The following is a 23,774-nucleotide window of genomic DNA, read 5'->3' as shown; positions in this document are numbered from 1 at the left end:
TCCTCAAAGTCAAACTCCTGTCCCTCTGACTCACAGTTCTCCCTGACCGAGTGCTGGACTCCACTGACATCTGCCACAGCATGGGCAGATTAGGGGATGCTGAGAATACAGCTTAGGGGATACCGTGCCCACTGTGCAAGTGTAAGGACCAGAGTTTGGATCCCCAGAACTCACATTAAAAACAAACACACCGAAAATATGGGACAGAGTAGCATTTGTCTATAATTCCATCACTCCTGTGACTAGATGGGAGGTGGAGACAGAATTCTCAGAAGCTTGCGACTGGTTTACACAGCAGGGAATGGTAGAAGACTGTATCTACCAGAACAAGGTGAATACTCTGAAGGACCACTAGTTGAGGCTGTCCTCTGGCACACACACACACACACACACACACACACACACACACACACCACACGAATTCTGAAGTAGTCTTTCTGAAGTAGTCTTTCTGGGATCATACGTTACAGATTGACACAGTGACTTGTCCTGTCTGGGGTTTTGATTTTGTTTTTTCTTCTTCCTCCTGTATGAGACAGCATCTTGCTATGCACCTCCATTTAGACTTAAAGGAACGTTCTCCTTGAAGAAAGGAGCCAGAGTGAATCATATCAGGACTTCTATGCAATATTTTGAATCATTTGAGAAGGTTTTCTTTTTTTGGGGGGAGGGGCTTAAAATGCTAGTGTGTCATAGGTTTCTGAATATTTAGGGTTAGAACTTTCCACATTCCACAGTCTTCATATTTAATTCTACCTCCTGTATCAGTACCTTAGTGGCTTCCACACAAATTTTGTGTTCAGACACGCACAAGTTCAGGTCATGACAATATTACGGACTAGCTATATGACTTAGCAAGTTATTCAGTCTATCAAAACCTCAATTTTTGGGGCTGGGGATTTAGCTCAGTGGTAGAGCGCTTACCTAGGAAGCGCAAGGCCCTGGGTTCGGTCCCCAGCTCCGAAAAAAAGAACCAAAAAAAAAAAAAAAAAAAAAACCTCAATTTTTTTTCCTCATCTGTAAAGTGGGACTAGTAATGGTATCCACCCCACAGACTTGTTGAAAGTCTCGGGGCGCTAACTCAAGACGAAGCCCTCTGAGCATGAGATGAGGCAGGCAGGAACAGCTAATTAATATTTGCCTGTTCTAGGCCACTGGAAAGTGGAAGAGAGAAGGATCTGTAGCCTGAGAGAGCTGAGAGTGACCCAGATCAATACACATTCTACAGTGAGTTAGTTCTCTGTGTGCACATAGGGGAGTGAGGAAACGGAAGGGGCGGGGAGGCGGTGTCATCTGAACTGCAAACGGAGCGGAGGATTCAGTGGCTGGCCCTCAGGTACCATGCAGATGTCCTGGGAGCTGGACCATGCAGGTGCTTTACGAGATTACAAAGTTAAAGTCATCAGGCTGGCATCTGGGCACGCGTGGAATCTTTTGTGTTGCATTTTTCTCTTCCAGCACTTCCTTGCTGAACACTGCCTTCATGGAGTTCTGTAATAAAGCAACCTCCACTATTTTCTTAAGTACAAGCAGACTCTGCCTTACCGTTCCTTAGTTTTCTTGCTGGGATCAAATACAAGGTCAGGAGCGAGAGACCAGATCTTTTTGGGTTCAGACGCTGTCTTAGAGAACCTGACCTAAGATTAAACCTAAGCTAACTAACAGGACCATACCTAGCTCCAGTTTCCAGGCTACCCCAGCAACGAGACCCGCGCCTCCACGTCATTCCCCCAACAAACCCAGCGTCTAGCACCAGTTAGTTTCCAGGTTATTCCCCAACAAATCTACATCTCCAGGTTACAGGCCCGCCCCTGACACGTCACTTCCTAACAACCACCAATCAGGAGGAAAGCAGAAGTTAAGTTTATGGTTTGGCTCCCGGCGCCAGCCAATTATTTTAAAGGCCATAATGGCCCCCCAATCAGATGTGTGCCAGATTGGACACCCCTTCTTGTCTCTATAAATGCTTACCTAAACTAGGCTCAGGGCTCCCTCGCCTTCCCAGTCCTGCTGTGTCAGGGCTGGCAGGGGGCCCAAGCTGGAGTTTGTAATAACACATCCTAATGGACATCCTAATGAGATCACATCGGAGTCGGCTCCTTGGTGGTCTTTTGGGGTTCACAGACATTTCCTGGGGAAAAGCATGAAGCAGGGATATGAGCAGCTGATCACCCTGCATCTGCAGCCTCAAAGCGCAGGGACACGAATGCCAGTCCTCTCTCATCTCCTTTTTATTCCGTCTGGAAACGCAGATCATTGAACGGTGTCACCCATAATCATTTCACCACCCGATCTAGAGACTTCTTTAAAGACATGCCCAGAGGGCTGTTTCCTAAGTGATTATAGATCCTGTCAAATTGAGAACAATATTAATCTTCACAAACTCTAAGTTTTTAAGGACAACTAGTGAGTCTTGGGCCCACAAGACGGCTCAGCACTCATGGTGATTGCTGCCAAACCTGATAATCTAAATTCTAATCTCAGGACCCCTACGATAGAAGGAAAGAACTCTTTAAAGTGTCCTATGACTTCTATACACATCCCATGGTGTTACCTACACACACACACACACACACACACACACACACACACACACACACACACACACACACACACACAAAGGCACACACTCATTCAATCAAACCAAACAGAGTCGCTCGTCACGTTTGATGAATTACTAAGTGTAAAATGAATGCTTTGACTCCTAGTTCCACTGTGAATTAGATTTGGAGTCTATCAGGTGATCTCTGTGATGTGGTGTGTGGAGCAATCACGAGACTACATGGTTCGATGCCTAGATCTGCAGAACAAACAAGCATTATTAATCAGTAGCCACTGTAGGTAACAATCATCGCAGACCGATGTGCAGCCAAGTCTAGGACATTTCTACAGACTTGTAATGGAAACAGAGCCCACATTCTGCGGAAGCTCCTGCCAGAGGAGGGCTTTCAAAACTCTGTCCTGGGGTGAGATCTGACTGTTGATAAACAGATTCTGTTTCTCAGGAAATAAGGAAGCTCTGAGAACTGCTCCCTGCCCACCAGCTCCTGATGCAATGGCAGTGTTCAGAAGTGTCACAGACTCTGGAGAATTGGAGTGGGGTGGAGAGGTTTTGGGGGGGGTTCCTTCACTTCTTCCTACATCCTTGTCTTTAGTGCAAGACTGGGGCTAATTCAGGCTTCTCTCTTGTCACCCATCACCTAAAGAGTCACAAAGCAGGTGACTTGGCTCTGGGATTAATTATGTCTGCATAATAAAACTGTGAGGGGGAAAAGACTCTCAGCTCTTGGGAGGCCTGAGCCCCCAGGGTATGAATTAAAGAAGACGTGGGGGAGGACTATCTACCCATTTTTAAGTTTGTTTTTGTTTTGTTTTTACATGCTAGGGATCAATGCTTGGTACTTTGTTTGGTTTTAGGTTTGTTTTTTGGTTTTTGGTTTTTTTTTTTGTTTTGTTTTTTTTGTTTTTGTTTTTTTTTTTTTTTTTTTGTTTTCTTCTTCTTCTGAGACTCACTGTACAGCCCTGTTTGGCCTGGAATTCATAGAGATCCACCTGCCACTGTCTCTCTAGAGCTGAGATTAAAGATATCTGCCAACAAACCTGTCAGTCTCAGTTTTATATCACTGAAGAGAGTCACTCTGTCACCGACCTATATCCCAACCTAATTTTAAAGTACTGAAGAGAAATTTAAGATACTTAAAAAACGACCGTCTTCAAGCACACACAGTAAAGGTTATGAAAGACTTCCAGGCTGGGTCTTCTGGGATGTTCATTGATCATTGATATCATTGCTTAATTAGATCCAAAAATCACCCCTGAGCATCTGTTTGATAAACACCAAGGTTGCAAGGCCCCAGCAAATGGCCTGTGGGGAAGCTGAGGGTGGCTCTTTTGGTTCCTTGCCTTTCTATCCTGAAGCGATTGGTGAACAGGTAGGATGGAAAGGTGCAAATGCGGTTCTGTTGGGAGAAAGGAGGCAACAGAGAATTGCCTAAGACACAGAGCTTTCTGTGGGTAGGTGACTTGTTAAACAGGCTGTGGAAAGAGTCCCGCAGTGAGTCAGATCTAGCCATTCGGGCCTGAGTGATCAGCTAGCCAACAACTGGCATGCAGAAAAGCCGGTCTGAGCCAAGAACCTTGTCCCAGATTTGGGGATAAATTCCAGAAGCTTGATGTAGAAAAACTCTGCAGATAGGAGTTTGCTTCTTGTTCATTCTTAGAATCTACTTGCTCCAGGGCCTGGTGGGGCATGCCGGGTGGCTGTTTCTATAAAGCATATGAGAGGTTCAAAGTCCTTCTCCCCGAGCGTGAACCAAAGGCACAAGTACCCATCGGGCTCTCAGAGGCCCAGCCGAACCATCCTCCCACAAAGAGTGCTCAGAGGCGGGCACCAGGGAGCAGACATTGCCTTGTGCCGGGTGAAGCTACAGTTCAGGGGCACTGTTTTGTTTAACTGAGCACCTACTGTGTGTCTGGCACTACTGACCCCCTAAAAGATTCAAGCAGGATCTTGGCCCTGAGAGCTTAGGATTCTTGAGAAATTTTAAAGCAAGCCTTGGCTACTGGTGGGGATGAAGATGGTGATGGTTAGGGGGCGAGGGCTAGGAAACTTTCTGAAAACTATATTGTCCTTTCTTCCTTTGTAAGGCCAAGCAAAGCACAGTGTGGCCTGGCCGGTCTTCCTGTTCCCAAGTCTCAGTTAAGATGTCATTTCAGGAAGCCCTCCTTAAATCCCACAGCTCACACTGTGCTGCAAACTTCTCCTGTCAAAACACCTAGTCACCCTTTTTACAAATATGTACTGTGCACCCACAGGCTACATAGCGATGAGCAAAAAGGATCCAGCCCTATACTCATAGCACAGGTCTTCCTGCAGCCCCAGGTCCTAGCTCCTTTGTCTCCACCTCCGGATGTTTCTGAACCCTGTCTCCAACTGGATTGAGTTTTGGGTTTTCTTTGGATTTCCCAAGCGCCCCTAAGCTCTCAGGGCCAAGACCCTGCTTGAATCTTTTCGGTGCGAGAGACTCAGTAGTGCCAGGCACACAGTAGATGCTCAATAAACGGAACAGCGCCCCATGAACTGTGGCTTCCCCTGGCAGAGTAGCAATGCCTGCTCCCCAATGCCCTCCCTTGAGCACTCTTCAGTGGGAGGGTTGATTCGGCTCGGCCTCTGAGAATCCAATGGATGCTCCTGCCTTAGGTTCGCGGTTGTTAGAGACCCGCTGCTGGGGACCGATACCCACTGTACTTCCGGGTTTGATGTTTTGAGCCAAACAAATCCGGGCTGCAGAGACGACGCCTGAAGCGGGTTGGGCTGGTTTTTCTGTCGGAGGGCGCAAGCGAGTGCGTTGCGCCTTTAAGGAGTCAAACTAAGCCTATCGCGGAGAGCGAGAGTGCGCAGGTGCGGGGACCTGGGACTGGAGGGCGGCGATCCGGCAGCAGGACCTCGGCCACTGAGGTAGGTCTGGTGAGCGAGGTGGAAGGGAAGGCGACGGTGGCTACGTTCTTAGAGGGATGGCAGCCTCCCATTCCCACGACCTGACCACCCGCCCCCCACTTTCCGAGTCCCTTCTTCACCCCAGCATCGCAAGGGTGAATGCAGATGAGTCCGAGATACAAACCTCCCTTCCTAGTCCGTTTTCCCGCTCTCTCTTAAGGTGCGGGGAAAGGCCTGAGCCGTCCTCAAGCCGGGTCTCCCCACTGTCTGGCTGCATGCTAGCATCCTTAAGCCCAGGGATAAAGTGAGGGCGCAGCGGATTCTGCATCCTATTTCTCTTCCTCCTCCGGATCCTCCGCGCTTGCAGCAGCCGCGGCGCCTTTCTACTAGTGCCAGGGTGGATTCAGTCCCGCACTCTCCCCAACCCCCTACTTCCTACACAGCCCTAGAGTAGGGCTACAACTCGCTCTCCTGGTATCAGGGAATTTCGGCACCCCTTTGAGGATTTGTAGCCTCGTTGGTTTTAAAAACCAAACAAACACAAAAAACATGTCAAAGCTCGAAGACCTCGTTTTTTGGAGTTTGGGAAAACTAGGCAGGCACGAGGTAAATCTGTGGCTGGTGGAAACGGGTAGCTGAAGAGGAAGAAGTTCGTGTCCTTTGAGATCGGGTCAAAAGAGGCTCTGCAGTGGGAAGTCTGCAAGCAGCTGTGTGGAAGGAGTTCCGAATGTCAGGGCAAGAGTGCTTGGGATCTGACGAAGAGGTGGGAAGGGGGAAGGGGAAAACTAGCTTTTTGAAAGAGAGCTCAGAAAAGCAGGTAGACTCAGCAGTGAAGTCGTGTAAGCAGCTGCTTCTCGTGTTTTTAATGTACTTATCTCATTAAGGTGAGTATTATTCCTACCATTACCTTAACAGTCTTCGGGCATATCAGCCTTGCTAAGAGGTGGTCTCCTGGCTAGGTGATTGACAAACCCAGTTGGATCAACTCTTAAAGACCACGCATTTACCGGGAGGAAATACTTTCTTTTTCTGGGCTTCAACGAAGACCACCAGCCTCTAGCTTCCTCCTTTGAATGCGGCACTTGAAATGTTAAAGGGCAATTGTGACGCTTCCTTTTCTTAAAAAAAAAAAAAAAAGAAAGAAAAATGAGTTGCTAGGGAGACCAGAGGTGGAACCCAAAACTCATGGTGGGAGGGGCGGGGCCATTCTCCAAGCCTGTCTGGCTATCTAATACTTTCAAATGACTTAGTTTCGTGTCATCTTCCCTACCATGATTAGACATCTGTATTTCCCCTAGGATTTCTCTCCTTCCGCTAATACCCCTTTCAGCTGCCTTAGTAGCAGGTCCCAGCTTTTGGTGGACTAGGGATGCTAGTCTAACCACTTTGACAGCCAGAACTAGTTTTATCATCCCTGGGGCTTTCTGATCACCTTAGAGATGCAGGTTGTGAAATGCTAGCTTCAGGACAGAGCGCGTGATTTATCTCCTTGTCCACAGACCTGGGGAGAGGCCACATCCACACAGTGGGGCACCATCAATCCGCTGTGTGGGCAGGGGATTTGTATTTTGAGCTAGGTGCTAGGTGGTTAACCAAAGGAAGTAGAGAAGTCCCGCTCAGCTGGGACCTTGAAGGCAACCATTGCTTCACTTCCTGCTCAGAAATCCCTTGTGGCTGGCTGCCCCTAGCTGATAGTGAAAGAAAATGTAATTCTAATGGCTAACATAAAGTAAGTACTGACTGCCTGGGTCTGGCCTAAGGTACTTAAAGAACATCATTGAGTTACCACCCTGATAGTACCTCAAGGTGAGGGTCTGGTTGATACAGTTCTTAAGGGACTGATTTGAGACTTCTAGAAATGGCCCTTCCCAAGACACACTGAGTTTGACCTCGGAGCATCTCTGAGCCACTTTTTACTTAGTTTTAAGGACTTCCTTTCTTTAAACTTTTTATTAATGTACATGGGTGGTTTGTCGGCATGTGCGTCTGTATATTATGGGTATGCCCTGCACCTGTGGAAGTTGGACGAGGGTCTAAGATCCCTTGGAACACAAGTTACAGATGTTTGTGGGCCACCATGTAGGTGCTGGGAATTGAACCTGGGTTCTTTGCCAGAGCAGCCAGTGCTCTTAACTACTGAGCCAGGTTCATCCCCTATGGCTAACTTCGTATTAATAAATACTTATAATATAGAGAATAGAAATTTGGCTCCTGTGTTTTTGGTACCAGTTAATTTTTCTAAAAATTCACCTTAATGGGCTGGGAGTAAGAGAGGTAGTGTTTAGAGCACTTGCCTGGGATGTGATAGGCCCTGGGTTTAATCCCTGGCATACCTAAGCAAATTATGGTTCTCTGGTCATCAGGAAATCGTTAGTACTCCCCAGGACAGACAGACAGACACCCCTCCCTCCATGGAAGCCAACAGATAAATTGGTTTGTAAAGTAATAGTAGGCTCATGATTTCTGAACCCTATAACACTAAACTCTGTCCCTGCTGCCCAGCAGGATCACAAGGAGAAAGGCTCCTGCTATGTGGTAGCATAATGGCTTTTGTTCATACATAGAAGAGTTCCCCCACAGTGATAGACTTGGGCCCATATCTCCACTCTGCTTGCTATGGCCCTGGGCAAGTTACCTACCCTCTGAGCTTCAGCTTTTAGTGACTGTTCCTACATTAGAGGAGCCAGGTGTGTGGGTCACCATGTTGGGAAGAGATTGTTTTGGCCACTACTTGGGGTCAAAGGAGCTATATTTAATCACAAATGAGTGGCTCGAATCCTCTACTTGAAAGTGAATTTGGGCCAAGCAGAAGCAAACATTTTTTTTTTTTAAACTCAAGCCTCTGAAGTTTTGTAAACTCTAACCCATCTCCTGAGTTTGCATTGAGAGCAAGCAGCCGATTGGCTTTCCCTTTCTTGAGCTGTTAAAACTGGTGGGCTGTGAGCTCTGTGGGGATCTGTGTAGAGAGAGTGAGTATAGACACACAGATTGTGCAACTGGAAATACTTATGCAGCGTCATGCAAGGAGACCTGTCTTAGAGATGGCCTTGGTTTGAGGGATGGGTTGCAGGCACAGGTCTGTCTTGGGGGAAGAAGTTAGAAAGGCACAGGTCTGTCTTGGGGGAAGAAGTTAGAAGCAAGGATCATTTTTTGGGTTTGGGGGAGGGGGACTGAGCAGCTGAGAGAATCTTCTATACCATTTCTTAGATGTTTTGGTGACTAGATCAGTTATTGTGCTGTGAGTTCAAAAAAAAGGGCGGGAGATGTCACCTTTAAAACTAAGTGTTTGCAATATGCTGAGAAGCAAGTTCTGCAAATTGTATTTTCTCCCCAGGGTGTAGGGGTGTGGGTGCTCAAACTAGGGCCTTGCACATGTTAGGCAAGTACTCTATTATTGAGTGTACATGCCCACCCTTTTTAAAAAATTGAAAGTTAATTTAAAAGTTAATTATGTGTGTATTTGTGCATATCTGATATGTACCTCGTGGCACACACAGGAAGAATTGGTTCCTTTCTTCCATTTTATGGGTCCCAGGGATTGAGCTCAGGTTGTCAGAGTTCAGTGTCAGGCACTTCCCAACTGAATGATCTTACCAACACGAGCATGTGCATACACACACACACACACACACACACACACACACACACACCACACACACACATACACATACACACATCACACATACATACACACACACCACACACACACATACACACATACACACACACACACACCACACACACACACACACACACACACAGGTGTACCACACTACCACCACCATCAGCTTTTCTTTTTAATTTTGAGATGCTGGCTGGCTGGCTGAAACTGACCTTGAATGTTTCCTGTGCTGGCAGGCCTGGCCTTGGTGAATCTCCTGTTCTAGTTGCAACTCTGTTGCAGCTAGGATTACAGGCTCGTACTGCAAGGCCGGTGGAAAATGTGCTACTTTTTAATTTCTCTGAAATTGCATTTAGTTGGAATACAAATTGACAAGATGTTGAATTTGGGTACTTTAAGATATACATTGTTATACATTTCGCCGCTCTAGGACCTGTAAGAGGCCATAGTAGAACTTTATTTTTGTGACCCTGTCGGGACAGAAACACTTTCTGGGTTTTTTTTGGAGCTGAGGACCGAACCCAGGGCCTTGTGCTTGCTAGGCAAGCACTCTACAACTGAGCTTAATCCCCAACCCCACTTTCTGGGTTTTTAAGAATAATAACAATTAGCCACATGATGTTATTTTAAAAATGATTTTGAATTAAATTTAAACCATGACTCAGTTCTTCATGTTTCAAATATGGCCAGCAGCTGTGTGAGGCAAGCCTTCATGGAAAGTTCCAAATGGCAACACTGTATAACTCAGTGAGACCTTAAGAAAGCTGCCTGTTGGTGGCCTTAAGTTCTCTTGCTAAATTGTCTAAGCACCAAGAAACGGAATGCACAGAGGTTACATCACTGTGAGGTAGGAGCATCAAAAATCTTCTTACACTTGTTTGGCTCTGCCCGTGGCTTTTTCCTCTGTTAAATTTTGTGTACACTTAGAGCCACATGTGGGCTGGACTCCAGTGTAAATCAGTGGTCAAGTTCTTGCCTAGCTTCTGTAAGTTTCTGAATATTTAGACTACCCAGCCTGGGGGCAGATGCTCTGTGACCCATATATCCTGCTTGGGCAGGAGATGGGGTTCACTTGCTAAAGTGTTTGTGTGAAACTCTGGTGGTGAAGGCAGGGAGGATGAGCAGTTCAAAGTCATCCTTTGCTACACATAGCAAGCTCCAGGCCAGCTTGAGTTATATGAGAGAACCAACTAACCAACCAGCAAGGGTTTTAAAAACAGTTCTGTGCCAAGGATCTCCTCCGTTGCCAGCTGACTCTGAGGGAGATTCTGATTTGGAGCCAGGCTTTAAGAGTCTGCAAACTGTAAATTTAGAACCCTTGACAATGGAAGACATCATTTCTGGGTAACTCCTGTGCCTGATTCCAAATTACTTACTGAGTTTCTATGGTGATAAGATGGGCAGAAGGCACAGCCAGGATAAATTCGTCTCTCAGGAGATGTCAATTTTGTTTTGTTCTGAGACCTTTCTGCTTATCATAGTTTGTGAGTGACATGGATAGGTGAAGACCAGGGATGTTGAAGGCAGGACCGCCAACATTGCTCATCTGGTACCCATTGTCACTTGCTGTGGAAACGTGACATGGACCTGCTTTTCATGACCCGAAAGTGCTTCTTGACCTTGGGCGTGGTTGTCTGTTCAAAGAAGAGCAGGAGGCTGTCAGGACCCACGTGGGTCTGGGAGTTGTTGCTCCTCTGGCTGAATGGACTGTGTTGACTGGTTCTCTGGTACTGCAGGGGAGGGGACAGTGCTGAAAGGGGTAAGCTGAGGTTCCTAACTGCTGCAGGCTGGGGTCCTCCTCTTGTTAAGTGATTACCTAGAGTAGCAGTAGCCTTTGCCAGAGAGTTTTCCAGAAGCTTTGGTCTAGAAAGTTTTCCTTGCCATGTAGAGTCCAGGTTTTACACACTTGAGGACTGGACAGTAAGGATGCTAACCCCTGAGTGAGAATGGCAGCACAGACCCTCTCCTTATAGCCCAAGCATCTGCACAGTCGGGTGGCACGCGGCTGAGGTAAAGGTGTGGTGTATGGCAGGGCTGCCTGAGTACTGGGACAGTAGGCCGATCTTTCCTGCTGTGCAGAGGAGGCCTCTAATATCTGCCAGTTACCTCTCTGGACCTTTTGCGTCATGTCACCTCCACAGTAAGGTTCTGTGATGTTAAATTCAAAATTCAAGGCAGAGATTTGAACCCAGGTTATGAAGTGCAAACCTGGCTGTTGGGGAAGCAGACAGAGTGCGATGCTCACAGACATGACGTAGAGATGAGCCACGGTTTAAAGGGCCAGAAGGACCGTGTGCCCAAGCCCTAGACACGCGGAAGGAACCGCTGTGTCCAACGCTTATAGACTAGTCTAGGAAAGCGATACTGGGCAGGTGGTTAGTGGTAGAGAAAATGACTCCTGAGGGTTGGCAGGCTTCAAGCAAGCTCCTGGTAGTCTCGTACCTGGTGCTGAAGGCCCTTGTGAACCAAGGAGCAGAGGAGAAGAAATCGGTGTGACCCTGTGGGTCTCACCTGTCCCACTGACCTGCACCCTCTAGCAGACTGTTCTGACAGGAAGTTGACACTAACTGGGCAACCCTAGGGACTCCTAACTCCTCCACAAGAGACCGTCTGGTGGCCACAGCAGCTTTTTCTTCTTGGTCTGAGAAGTGGTTGTATTTTGACTTTTTAGCATAGTGTTTGGAATTTACTAGGTGCCCACCAAGGGCAAGGCACAGTGGGTCTTAAGTGCTCGTGACAAATAAAAGGTATGATATGGCTCATTTAAAAGCTCTCGGGGAGGGAAAATGAGCGAGATGATCTGGGGGTGCCGAGGAATCCCTAGCTGAGGTCCTAACTTTGCTCTCCCAGAAGGAGCTGTAAAGGAGACGAGGTGTGTAACCTGACCTGCAGGTATAGAGCGGTGTCTGTGCAGAAAAAGAGAAAGCCAGTGCAGACGGCCTCCAGAGGACTAGGACATTAGTTGGTCTCATATCTTAGTCCCCCAAAGGGTCCAGCTTGGAGATGGGCGCTAAAAGTTCTCATAAAACAAGAAACTCCTCATGAATGGATTCACAACCATGCAGTGTTAGCTTCCAGTCTGTCAATCCTCCTGTGGGTGTCTACCCTGGGGGCTGGGCAAGCTCTGTGATTTGTTCTTCTGTGTCTACCCGGCCGTAGCTATCTGTAAATGTCGCACAGGTGGGAGACTGTAAAATCACTACTCTTAACAGAGAGAGGCAGGATTTCCTGAAGTCAGGGCATGTTTGAGAGCCTCCTGACTGATGTGCTGAGATAGGCAAGGTCTGAGTTTTAAGATGTATCAGCAGTTAAAGAGAAGGGGTAAGCACCCCTTCAGGGGACAGAGACTGGGAAATTAGAGGATTGAAGGACCCTTGAGAAGTAAAACTATGTGGTATTTTGTGGCCAGGGCGGGGGGGGGGTGGGGTGTGGGGGTGGGGAGAGCCTCATTATCATCACTATGGTAACCAGATGTAAAATGGGTAGGCCCTTCATGCCGCTAACAGTATAAGGAACTTTATTCTTTGTCCTAGGAATTAGCACAGTGTTGTAATTAAGATACAAACTTAGTGTTTGTTACTCCATTTGTGTGTTTGTTTGAGACAGGGTCTCAAGTATCCCAAGCTGGCCTCAAACTTACAATGTTGCTGAAGATGACCTTGTGTTTTCTACCTTCCTGGCTGTGATTCCATGTGGGAATGGCCATGCCCACTTTATAGAGGACAGGAGATGGAACCCAGAACTTTGTGTGTGCTGAGCTGTGTACAACCTAGCCCCCTTATTTATGCAAAAAGATTAAGTTTACTATGTAAGAGTGCATGGGTTCCCAGTGGCAAATCCCTGTTCACTGCATTTTGATATTTTTAATCGGCGTACAAAGTAACAAGTTTCTTTGGTGGTTGAGAACATCCTTTGTTTAGATTAATCTCCCTTTCTCTTCCTTATCTCCCTCAGGGTTGTGCTCTTTCACCTACAGAGTTTTCTTCCCACCTTTGTATCACATGCGCTTTGTTTCTGTACCTCCTGCCCTTTCCTCTTTGACCTCTGTGGTTTCATAACATCCCCACACATATCCCTTACTGAATACACATAGACAAGGCCTAGAAGCTAGGATCTGTATGTGAGAAAGACTGTGAGGTCTTTGATACTGCCTTCTTGATCCTGGTTCTTAATGTAGTATTTTTCCAGTGCTATCCACTAACTGTGAAATTTTGAGTGTGATTTTATCTTGTGTCTGTCTGTCTTTCTTTTTTTACTCTTTCCTTCCCTTTTTCTTAACTTTTTTTTTTTTTTTTTTTTTTGGTTCTTTTTTTTTCGGAGCTGGGGACCGAACCCAGGGCCTTGCGCTTCCTAGGTAAGCGCTCTACCACTGAGCTAAATCCCCAGCCCCCCCTTTTTCTTAACTTTTTGCTTCCTTCCTTTCTTCTGTCTTTTTTTTCTCATCCTTTTTTCTCTTTCCTTCTTTATTCTCTCTCTCTCTCTCTCACTCCCTCCCCCCCTCCCCCCTCCCTCCCTCTCTCCCTCCCTTTCCTGCCTGCCTACCAGCTTCCTTCCTTCCTTCCTTCCCTTCCTTCCCTTCCTTCCCTCTCTTCCTCCCTCCCTCCCTCCCTCCCTTTCTTTCTTAACAAGAATCTCTTTTTGAAGCTCAGGCTGACCTTGAACGTGAATTTCCTGCTTCAGCCTTCTAAATGCTATGGGGTTCCAGGCCCGCACCAGCCTGGTATTCATTGGTTTTAGGTTGCTAAGACTCCTGGGGAGGAGATTTTGGCTAGAAAGAGGGTGGAGAGCTCACCAAGTTCCCGGTTTAGGCTTTCTGCCCCAAACCTTGACACTTTATTTTGACATTGCCCTTTTCTATGTGAAGCTGGCTTTGTTCCTGTAGTCAGAACTACTGTTGACTAGCCATATCCCCTTTGCCAAAGATAAACCCCTTTAAACTCCCGGTTCTTTGAGAGCAGGCTTGGACCACAGGAGAGTGTTTGCGGGTGCTCAGTTTCCATTCCAGGTCTCTACTATAGCACACGTGGGGCTATTTTGATTCCCCTTTAGCTCCATAGAAAATCCTTGCTGACTCGAGGCTTTCTCTGGCACTTGACCTTGAGGGAGGATGAAAGCTTGTTGTGTGCTCCAGGGTCTGAGGGACCACATGAGGAGCTGGTTAAGTGGCTTAGGGTTTCTGTTTTAAACAGATGGAGAGACTGGTTTGGGTTCCAGTGGTGTCTTATTTTAAACATGATTTCAAGGAGATAGTGATCTTAGACCATCACAACTTACTTCTTGGCTTAAGAGTGTGATGTTTCTCATACGCTGGCCCTTGCTTCTTCGACAGAGTTTTTAAACATGATTTCAAGGAGATAGTGATCTTAGACCATCACAACTTACTTCTTGGCTTAAGAGTGTGATGTTTCTCATACGCTGGCCCTTGCTTCTTCGACAGAGTTTTGCACAAGACTCCTTCATCCAGCTGAGTTCCTGGTTAATGTGTCTTACCTAGTCCTGCCTCGGCCTGTTGCAGCTCAGGGTTGCCGGGTGGCAAGACGTTCTTGTTCTTTCTGGTCTTCTGCCCATGGACATAGCCCAGCGAGCTGAGCTATCTTGTCCACGATGTCACTAGGGTAGCAGAATCAGGGAACAGCCTTATCTCCACTGGTTCTTGGACGAGAATCTCCAGTTGCAAGGGTTTTATGAACCCTTTCCTTAGCCCTTTTCTAACCACAAAAGAGACAGGAAATTATAGTTTAACCCAGGCTGTGTGGATGCAGGGTGGAAAGTCCTTACCAGTGTCTATCTTAGACACTGGAACTTGAACCTTAAAGACTGAAGTTCTTATGGGTGTGTACTTAACCCCTGCACTGTCACACAGGTCGGGACCCTGCCTCACAGGACTGAGTATTGCCTTACCTTAATGTGGGCCTTCAGGTTATGTGCCTCTGAATGGAGATGGATTTTCATCTTAACAGTACTTGAATGTGTATTTCTTTACTCATATTTATTTGCTCTCTCTTCCTCTCCCTCTCCCTCCCCCCTCCCCCCTCCCCCTCTCCCTGTCTCCCTTTTCCTGTCTCCCTCTCCCTCTCTCCCTCTCTCGTTTAATGATAATGAGAATAGTCTGTATTTTCACCATCCAGCATGTTAGTCACAAGCCACACGTGGCTCCTGTGCGTGATGCATGGCTAATGCAGCCAAGGGACCAATTTTTAATATTTGTGTGTTGTGTGTCTGTGTGTGTCTATGTGTGTGTGTATGTGTGCATGTGTGTGTGCATGTGTGTGTGTGCATGTGTGTGTGTCTGTGTGTGTGTCTATGTGTGTGCATGTGTGTGTGTGCATGTGTGTGTGTGCATGTGTGTGTATGTCTATGTGTGTGTGTGTCTATGTGTGTATGTCTATGTGTGTGTGTCTGTGTGTGTGCATGTGTGTGTGTGCATGTGTGTGTATGTCTATGTGTGTGTCTCTGTGTGTCTATGTGTGTGTATGTGTGCATGTGTGTGTGTCTGTGTGTGTCTATGTGTGTGCATGTGTGTGTGTGCATGTGTGTGTATGTCTGTGTGTGTGTGTGTGTGTGTGTGTGTGTGTGTCTGTGTGTGTGTGTAGATGAGATGAGGTCAGTGTCAGGGGTCTTTCTCCCTTCTACCTGCTTCCCTACACTACGTTTGCAAGGGTGTGCTCCCATTCCTTCCTGTAGGTAAGAGAGATCCAAACTCAGGTTGGATCCATACCTGTGTTCCATGCACTTTACTGCCTGAGCCATCTCCCCGGCCCTTAAGTTTTAATTCTAATTAACGTAAATCGAAATAGTCACATCTATGTAGTAGCTTCTGAAGTAGACAGTTCAGGAGAGCTCCTTGCATTTGAGGAGGTTATATTGTATTTGTGAGGGAATGGGGGGAAATTTGTATGCAGGTGCATGGTGCCAGTTCAGGAAGCATAAGTGAGTGCCCATTAGAAATCTCTCTTTCCTCCACTTCTTCCTCACCCGGTTTCCCTTCCCAGGGCCGGCCATTATCTCAGAACCATTGTGTAGACATGAAAAGCGTATTGTTTGTGTTCTTTCTCATCGTCTTTTGATGCACGAGTCTTATTTTACCTACTGCCTGCCTGCCTGCCTGCCTGCCTGTCTACCTATACAGCTCAGTCTACTTGACCTCCCACATCTTCCTACTTTGGCTTTTTGAGTGATGGAATTACAGATGTGTATCAACAAGTCTGACTGTTCTACTTTTCTTTCTTCCTTCCTTCCTTTCTTTTTTAAATTAACTGTATACCTTATTGTCCGTTACCTGTTTGGACAAATGAAACTGCTTCATTATTTTAAAATGTATTTATGTTTATGTGTATGAGAGTTTTGCTGGCATGTATGTGTGTGACTCATGTGTGTACCTGCCACCTGTGGGGGACAGCAGAGGGGATCTGATCCAGTGGAACTCGAGTTACAGTTTCAGCCTCTGCATGGGTGCTGGGAACTGAACCCAGGTCCTCTGCAAAACAGCCAGTGCTATTAAACACTGAGCATTTCTCCAGCCCCAGATAAATGTAATTCTGAGAGAGAGAGAGAGAGAGAGAGAGAGAGAGAGAGAGAGAGAGAGAGAACGAACCACGCTATCTTGGAAATCATTGCATAGAATAGACCAGGCTGGCTTCTAACAGAGATCTGCCTGCCTTGTCTCCCAAGCACTGGGATCAAAGGCGTGGGCCACGATGCCTGGTTGTAGTCCCCTTTATTTTAATATCCAATAATTTTAACTTGTATTTATTTAATAGCTCTATATAATCTTAAAAAAATTTAAAGCTATGCCAACGCTTACTTACTAGAACCCATGTAAGTGGACATTTTGGTTCCTTCCTGTCTTGCATTATAATATATTGTAATAAATTACTTTGTACAAATATTAGATAGATAGATAGACAGATTAGATAGATAGATAGACAGATTAGATAGATAGATAGATAGATAGATAGATCGATCGATCGATCGATAGATAGATAGATAGATAGATAGATAGATAGATAGAAAATAAGGGTGAGTGCCTAAAAGAAAAGGGGTGTTGTTAGGTCGAGGGAAGGCACATTTTTACGTTGCCACAGGTTTTGACAAGTTGCCATCCCATGGATTTTGTTGATGGGTGTGTAAGCTGGTACAGGGTTTGAGAGCATCCGTGTCTGTCTACACAGCCTCACCACATGGTCTAGGGTGCATTTTTACTGAGTGAGTGTTTGCTGCTGACAGGTGAGAGCCTGAACCCAAGGACTTAGTTTACCTGTGTCTTATTATCAATGAGGCTAGCATCTTTTCAGGGGTTTAAGAGCTGTTTCTCTTTCCTTCCAGGGAGTTCTCCAGGTCACTTACTTTCCTAGTGGTTCTAGGCCTGCAGGGGCTTTTCCTGCTCTAAGGAGGGTGCCTGCTGCAAGATGCCTCTTGGCAACTTTTGACCTTGTTTATGGGTTCTCTGCAAGTGGACGTTAAAAGATGATTTCGTGCGTCAACCTACTACTCTCGTAATACCGATAGATTATTTTAACGTGTTTCGTTATGGCCTCTGTAGGTGTGTGTGTCTTAGAATGGCCTACTCCATGGGAGACACTTTCAGAATTATTGTGATTTTTTTTTTTTCCTAGATGTTTCCTGGTTTGTTTCTCATGTTTAATGTTAACTTGTCTGGTGTGCTTCTGGGTCCTGTGGCCTAACTTCCCCTCCCCTCTCCTCACACTTTGGAGCTTGTGGCTGCCCCCTTCTGTTCCTCTAAGCCTTACTTGTGAGCTTTTAGACCTCTGTTCACTGGCTAGTCCACTACCAGGATTGCCTCCTTCACCCATGGTTCTCTCTCTTTCATTCCTTTTGGAAGGTAGCATTTAGATGAGCCCTAGTTTAAATAAGGAAGGACAACTCTAGGTCCTTATGTGAGGTTATTCATTAAGCTCGGTGCTACACCCTTCCTGTTCCCATCCGTGCCTCTCCATGCTGGTGGTGGTCAATCCGCGTGCCTGACCTATCACCGCTTTCACCTTAGACCCTTTTAGCCCTTCCAGGCTCAAGCAGTTATCTAGATGCCCTGCCCTCTGCACTTTACCTAGTTGGGGAGGTGGCCTGAACCAGAGGTGAGCTATAAAGCCACAGGATAGGCATATTTCCTGGGTATTGAGAGAGCTCTCTGTTCTGCCGCAGCCAGATCCGGCTGGCTGCCAGCACACCCAAACGTATTATATTCCCTATGATGGTTTAGTGCTTTGTTTTTTTTTAATTCCCGCGATCACAGAACCTCATTTTCAGCTCCCGCCAAAGCCAGCAACGTTGGGAATCTACTCCTTGGATAGTAAGTGTGAATTTTTAGTATATTAGAGTATCTAAAACAGGAGTGGCCTTCTCAAGGCTGGGCCCTCTGAGCTCCTGTCCAACTCTGCGAGCCGCCTGTGCTTAGTGACTAAGTACTTGGGGGAATGGTGTTCAGAACTCCTGGATACAGTCTAAACTCCAGGATACCGCAAAGACCGCCTGGGATCTCTGATAGAAAGTGTGTCTAGAAGGCAAGGCCACAGTGTTCTATTGGGGAATGTGTCATTGGAACCCGCCCTAGAGGAAGGGAGTTGTTTATCTGTTAGCTAGGAGAACAGGATCACGGGGGACAGAGCAGGAGGCCGTGGGGGCAGGTAAGAGTCAGGAAGCTGGTTTGTTGGGGTATAAGCAGACATGGGGTGAGTTGATAGTGGGAGGTTGAGTTAGGACCGTATGGGGTGGCTTAAAGTTTTATCTGGTAGGTGTTAAACTCAGACTGCACAGCTGGATCCTTGCCATGAACTGAGATGAGTCTTCCAGGAGCTGATGTTGGAAGAGTGCCCGATGTGTCCTAACAGCATCAGGAGAAGGAGGGGATGACTCCATGCTACAACCCAGGGAGCAAGTCTGACTTGGACAATTCTGTATTTGATGTGGATTGCTCTTCCTGTCAATATCCCCACTAAATACTGAACCAAACTGGCCTATTCAGTTACTTGTTAGGGGCCTTCCCAGTGTGACTCCCAATGCTGTGTGCTCCTGTGTGGGTGTGACTGCCAATGCTGTGTGTTCCTGTGTGGGTGTGACTGCCAATGCTGTATGTTTCTGTGTGGGTGTGATTCCCAATGCTGTGTGTTCCTGTGTGGGTGTGACTCCCAATGCTGTGTGTTCCTGTGTGGGTGTGACTCCCAATGCTGTGTGTTCCTGTGTGGGTGTGACTCCCAATGCTGTGTATTCCTGTGTGGGTGTGACTCCCAATGCTGTGTGTTCCTGTGGGTATGCTTATCTACCTAATAAATACCTAATATCTTATGGCTATTGAGTGCTTGATAGACAGTTATTGTAATTGAGAAGTGAAATTTGGATTCTACTAAATTAGTAAATTACTTAAATCTGTGTTACTGAACATTGAACCTAGGAATTCATGCATGTTAAACAAGCACTTTGCCATAGAACTATATCCCCAGAAGTTATTTAAACTTAGATGGCAGATTTCCATAGACTCAAACAGGTTGACCTGAGTGCTAGTATCATTTCACCATTATGTTTCTGATGTGTTAAACAAACATGAAGATTAGAAGGAATGTTGGCACTGAGGAGGCTGGCTGGCTGGGGGGACTGTCAGCAGAAACTGTCAAGTCAGGAGAAACAGGAAGAGTTATATCAGAGGCATAGCTTAGTGTCATGGGACTAAGTCAGACAGGCATTAGAAAAATCTAGAAGGAAATCCTGTCAAGTATGTTGATACTTATAATTTCCTGTGAGAGAGAGTGGTAGAGAATGGCTGTGAGGAAAGAGAGCAACCCAAGGCTGTCTGAGCTATAGCTCTTCAGGGATACATTTAAGAATCAGTTTCTCTTTTCAGAAATTAGTTCAGGAGCCTGTGGAGATGCAACATTATTGACCAGTGCGGACTCCGCACTCAGATTTTAAGAACGTAGTATTTTTCTCTTCCTATATTCTTTTCTTTATAGTGTTTTAACTGAACATTCTCCCTACAGTGGGACTTGAACCTGTTTCACCACTGAGCCATGTCCCCAGCTCCTAAAAACCAAAAACCATCAAGTTTATTTTGAGAGAAGATCTTGCTAAGTTACCCAGGCTGGTCTGGAACTTAGTGTTTAGTTTAGGAAGTCCTTCAACAAATGACCCTCTAGCCTTGCTTCCCAAGGAGCTGGGATTACAGATCTGTGCCATGAGGTCTAGCTAAAATCTGTATTTTTTAGGGCTAGAGAGATGGCTCAGCACTTAAGAGCACTTACTTAATTGCCCTTGCAGAAGACCAGGGTTCAGTTCCCAGCACTCTCATAGTGGCTCATGATCGTCTCTAATTCCAGCTCCAGGGGATCAACCGCCCTCTTCTGGCCTTACCGAACACTGCATCCACGTGGTACATAGGCGTACATGCAGGCAAAACACCCATATACACAGAATAAAAATAACAGGTTCCCCTAACCCCCTGCTTTTTGAGACAGGGTTTCTCTGTAGCCCTGGCTGTCCTGGTATTTTTCTAGTGGTAAACTTTATGGAGAGAATTTCCACATTGCCTAACTAGAGAGATACAGCAGCACTGAGTAGTTTTAAAAACACGCCAGCAGGAATAAGGAATGAACGAGATTGCAAAGGTTGTTAGCATGCATGGAAACGGTTCTGTGGAAGTTTAGTGGGTATCTTGTGAGGTCGCTGAACTGGGAAGATGCCCAGTAATCGATGCCCAGTGCGTGTGTGCTCCGGAAAGCACCAGGTGGGAGAGCAGAGATGTGAAGTAGGAAGGTGCTCAGGGTCGAGTGAGAATTGGAGGCACGCTGCTTACCACCCAGGCCCCACGATAGGCTTGCTTCCCGTCTCATCGTGGTATGGGAGAGAGCGTGGGAAGAGAGATGCTAATCAGGGCATGGGGTTGGCACAGGAGAGTGAGACTGCATGGAGACTGTTCTTTTAGCTCTGTGACTACGCTCGTTACCATAACTGGCCACAATTACTGTCTTTTGTTGTAGAAAGACATTGTCTTTTATAGACAGACCAAGACTTTCGTTTGTCAGATTTGATGGACTCCAGGTGGATGTCAGGGTATCCAGCCTCTGACAGTGTTACTCTGACAATGACACTTTTACTACAAATGTGTGGGCTGTAGCCGAGAATATCCTGGGACTCGTGGGGCAGGTTGGACATGTCTGGAAGGCAGGAGTCAGTGAAAGTGTTTCTATTTTCTGTTTACTCTTACGTACTGCTTTAAACCCTGAGGTCTGTCATTGCTCAAGATCCTTGGCATTCAAAGTCGGGGACATTAGACAGTTCTGAAATGATATGCCTGATTTCTAATCGCAGACTACACTTGACTTCTCTTATGCAGGGTTTATCTGGATCTATTGTCTGCTGGATCTCCTGTCAGACCTCTATCTAGTTCCTCCCCACTCTTGTTTATAATGATAAAGGCCCTGAACACAGAGCTTGTGTGTTAACTTGTGGCAGCGGAGGCTGAGTGTGGACTCTGTTCTGGGGTATGGCACTGTGTGACTCTCCCTGCTGATGACAAGAGTGGCCAACTCTTCTTCCTTTCCTCCCCCTCTATTTTGCTTTTTTTTTTTTTTTTTTTTTTTTTTGGTTTGTACAGAGAATAAATCCCCAATTAGCTGATTACATTGAAATTCAAGGAAAACCAAAAAGGCTTATATTGAGGCAGAGCCATGACCACCTCCTGTCCTGTGCACTGAGCATGGTTACCTCCCTTCTCCCTGCTGGGGCCCTACTTTATACCATAGATTAGTGAAAAGACCAGCAAACATTATTGGGATCAGGGGCCTGTCAGGTGCCACTTAAGTGCTTCTGAGGAACTGTACAAGGACATGAGATTTATGGGGGATTTATAGGAATAGTTAGATCCTATTCTTTGATTGCCTTTGATTAACTCTAGAAATGTTAATCAGATTAGGGAAGGGTAGACAAGGTGAGGAGGGTGGGGGTCTCAGAGCAGATGTGTAGAAGAGCTGGGGGCTGGAATGGCCTGGTGTCCAGTGCTCCTCCATCTTGTGACTGTGCCCTGCTATCCAGCAACTCACACACCACGACCTCAGAGCCACACACTACCTAGTTAGCATTTTCCTTTGTTTTCTCCCTGCATCGGGGATTAAATTACTATTTTTTTCTTAAATTTATTCTTAAAATTAAGATATGTACCTAGGATAATTTAAAAGTATCATTAAGACCCAAGGAATGGTTCGGGCCCTTACTGCCACATGTGATTATGGAAATTTGAACTCTTGAACCCACACAATGGAGAAAACAGACTTCTATAAATTGTTCTCTGATCTCTGAATGTATTTTGTAGCATGCCTCTGCCTCATGACACAATTACATGCTACACACACACACACACACACACACACACACACACACTATTAAGATAAATGATAGGCAGACTGGAGAAATAGCTCAGCAGTTCGGTCACTAGCTGCTTTGCCCGAAGACCCAGGTTCAATTCCCAGTGCCCACATGGCAGCTCACAACTGTCTGTAACTCCAAGGTCTGATGCCCTCACATATACATCCATATAGGTAAAACACCAATGCATATAACAAAATGTCAGTTAAAAAACAAAGACAGGTACATATACACTGTTAAAATAAATGCTGGAAACAATGTTACTGGCTAACTAAATACTAGGAGTTCCCAGGCACAGAGATCCCTCAGAGCTGTTCTCTGGCCTTGACAGGATTTGACTATGGAGGTAAGTTGCTTAGTAAGCATTAGCATTACCCAAAGCTGTGTGCTACTGAAGCCTGGCTTAAACCACCAAGCACTGTCCTACATATGGGGCCGTAGTCTGGAAAGTTCCAGGTAACACCTTGATGTGTTTTCATTTTTTGGTCATTGGTAGTCTCTGTGCTCGAGGTTTTGTCTTTTCTGTCTTTAGTGTACCCCCAGGCCCAAGGAAGTCTTTTAAAAAGTCCTAGCAGGATAGGGGAGCCACCTCCCAAAGGAAATCTAGCCATCCTCTGTAGGTAAACGATATTGCGGAGATGGGAAATACCGTCTGTTCTTTGTCTAAATCAGTGGTTCTCAACCTTCCTAATGCTTTGACCCTTTAACACAGTTCCTCATGTGATGACCCCAAACATAAAATAATTTTGTTGATACTTCATAACTGTAATCCTGCTACTGTGAGGAGTTATAAAATAAGCATCAGATATGCAAGGTATCTGTTACGTGACCCCTGTGAAAGGGTCATTTGACCATAAAAGGGTTGCGACCCCAGGTTGAGAACCACTAGGGAATATGGCAGTCAGGAAGCATAGTTTATTCAGTTAGGGCCTGGCTTTGTTTGACCTTGTCTTCGGGAGGGTGTACGGATTCTCTGGGGAAGCCCAAACCTTGTTAAGTTGATCCTGGCCACACAAGAGTTCCTTCTCCGAAGGTTGGTCCTGGTAGAATTTCTCTCAACAGCGTGATATCTCCAGCAGACACCGGCAGAGGAAAAGTTTTTTTCTTTCTGTTTGCCTACCATCTCCAGTGTCAGAACTTGTGATGAACATGACCTTGGGCATTAAATGTTCTTATTTCTAGACTGAAGGGACTTTGTGTAATTAACCTCCCAGCTCGGGAGTCTGAATCACAGTGGTTCTTGGCACGTTCTAAGGACATCCTGTGATCTGGAAGACTTATCTAAAGCTAAGCTCTAGTTTCCATCAGTTCCCGTGAGACCCACAACCTGCAGCCCGCAGATTT

General features: G+C 46.2%; 1 protein-coding gene across 3 annotated transcripts in view; it reads left to right on the top strand.

Moving 5' to 3' along the window:
* Positions 1 to 5,105: 5,105 nt before the first annotated feature.
* The window catches only part of Abhd6 (abhydrolase domain containing 6, acylglycerol lipase), a 47,534-nt gene continuing 28,865 nt past the window's right edge, over positions 5,106 to 23,774 (top strand). The window contains exon 1 of one of the 3 annotated variants that reach the window (XM_063274201.1): positions 5,106 to 5,458. The gene's annotated coding sequence lies outside the window, so the exon portion shown is untranslated. Of the gene's footprint in view, positions 6,322 to 23,774 lie in introns of all 3 variants that reach the window. The other 2 variants (NM_001007680.1, XM_006251767.5) reach the window with 2 other exon arrangements.

This window comes from Rattus norvegicus, chromosome 15 (genome assembly GCF_036323735.1).
Source record: "Rattus norvegicus strain BN/NHsdMcwi chromosome 15, GRCr8, whole genome shotgun sequence".
Taxonomy (NCBI): Eukaryota; Metazoa; Chordata; class Mammalia; order Rodentia; family Muridae; genus Rattus; species Rattus norvegicus.
This window is presented reverse-complemented; position numbering and strand designations above follow the sequence as displayed.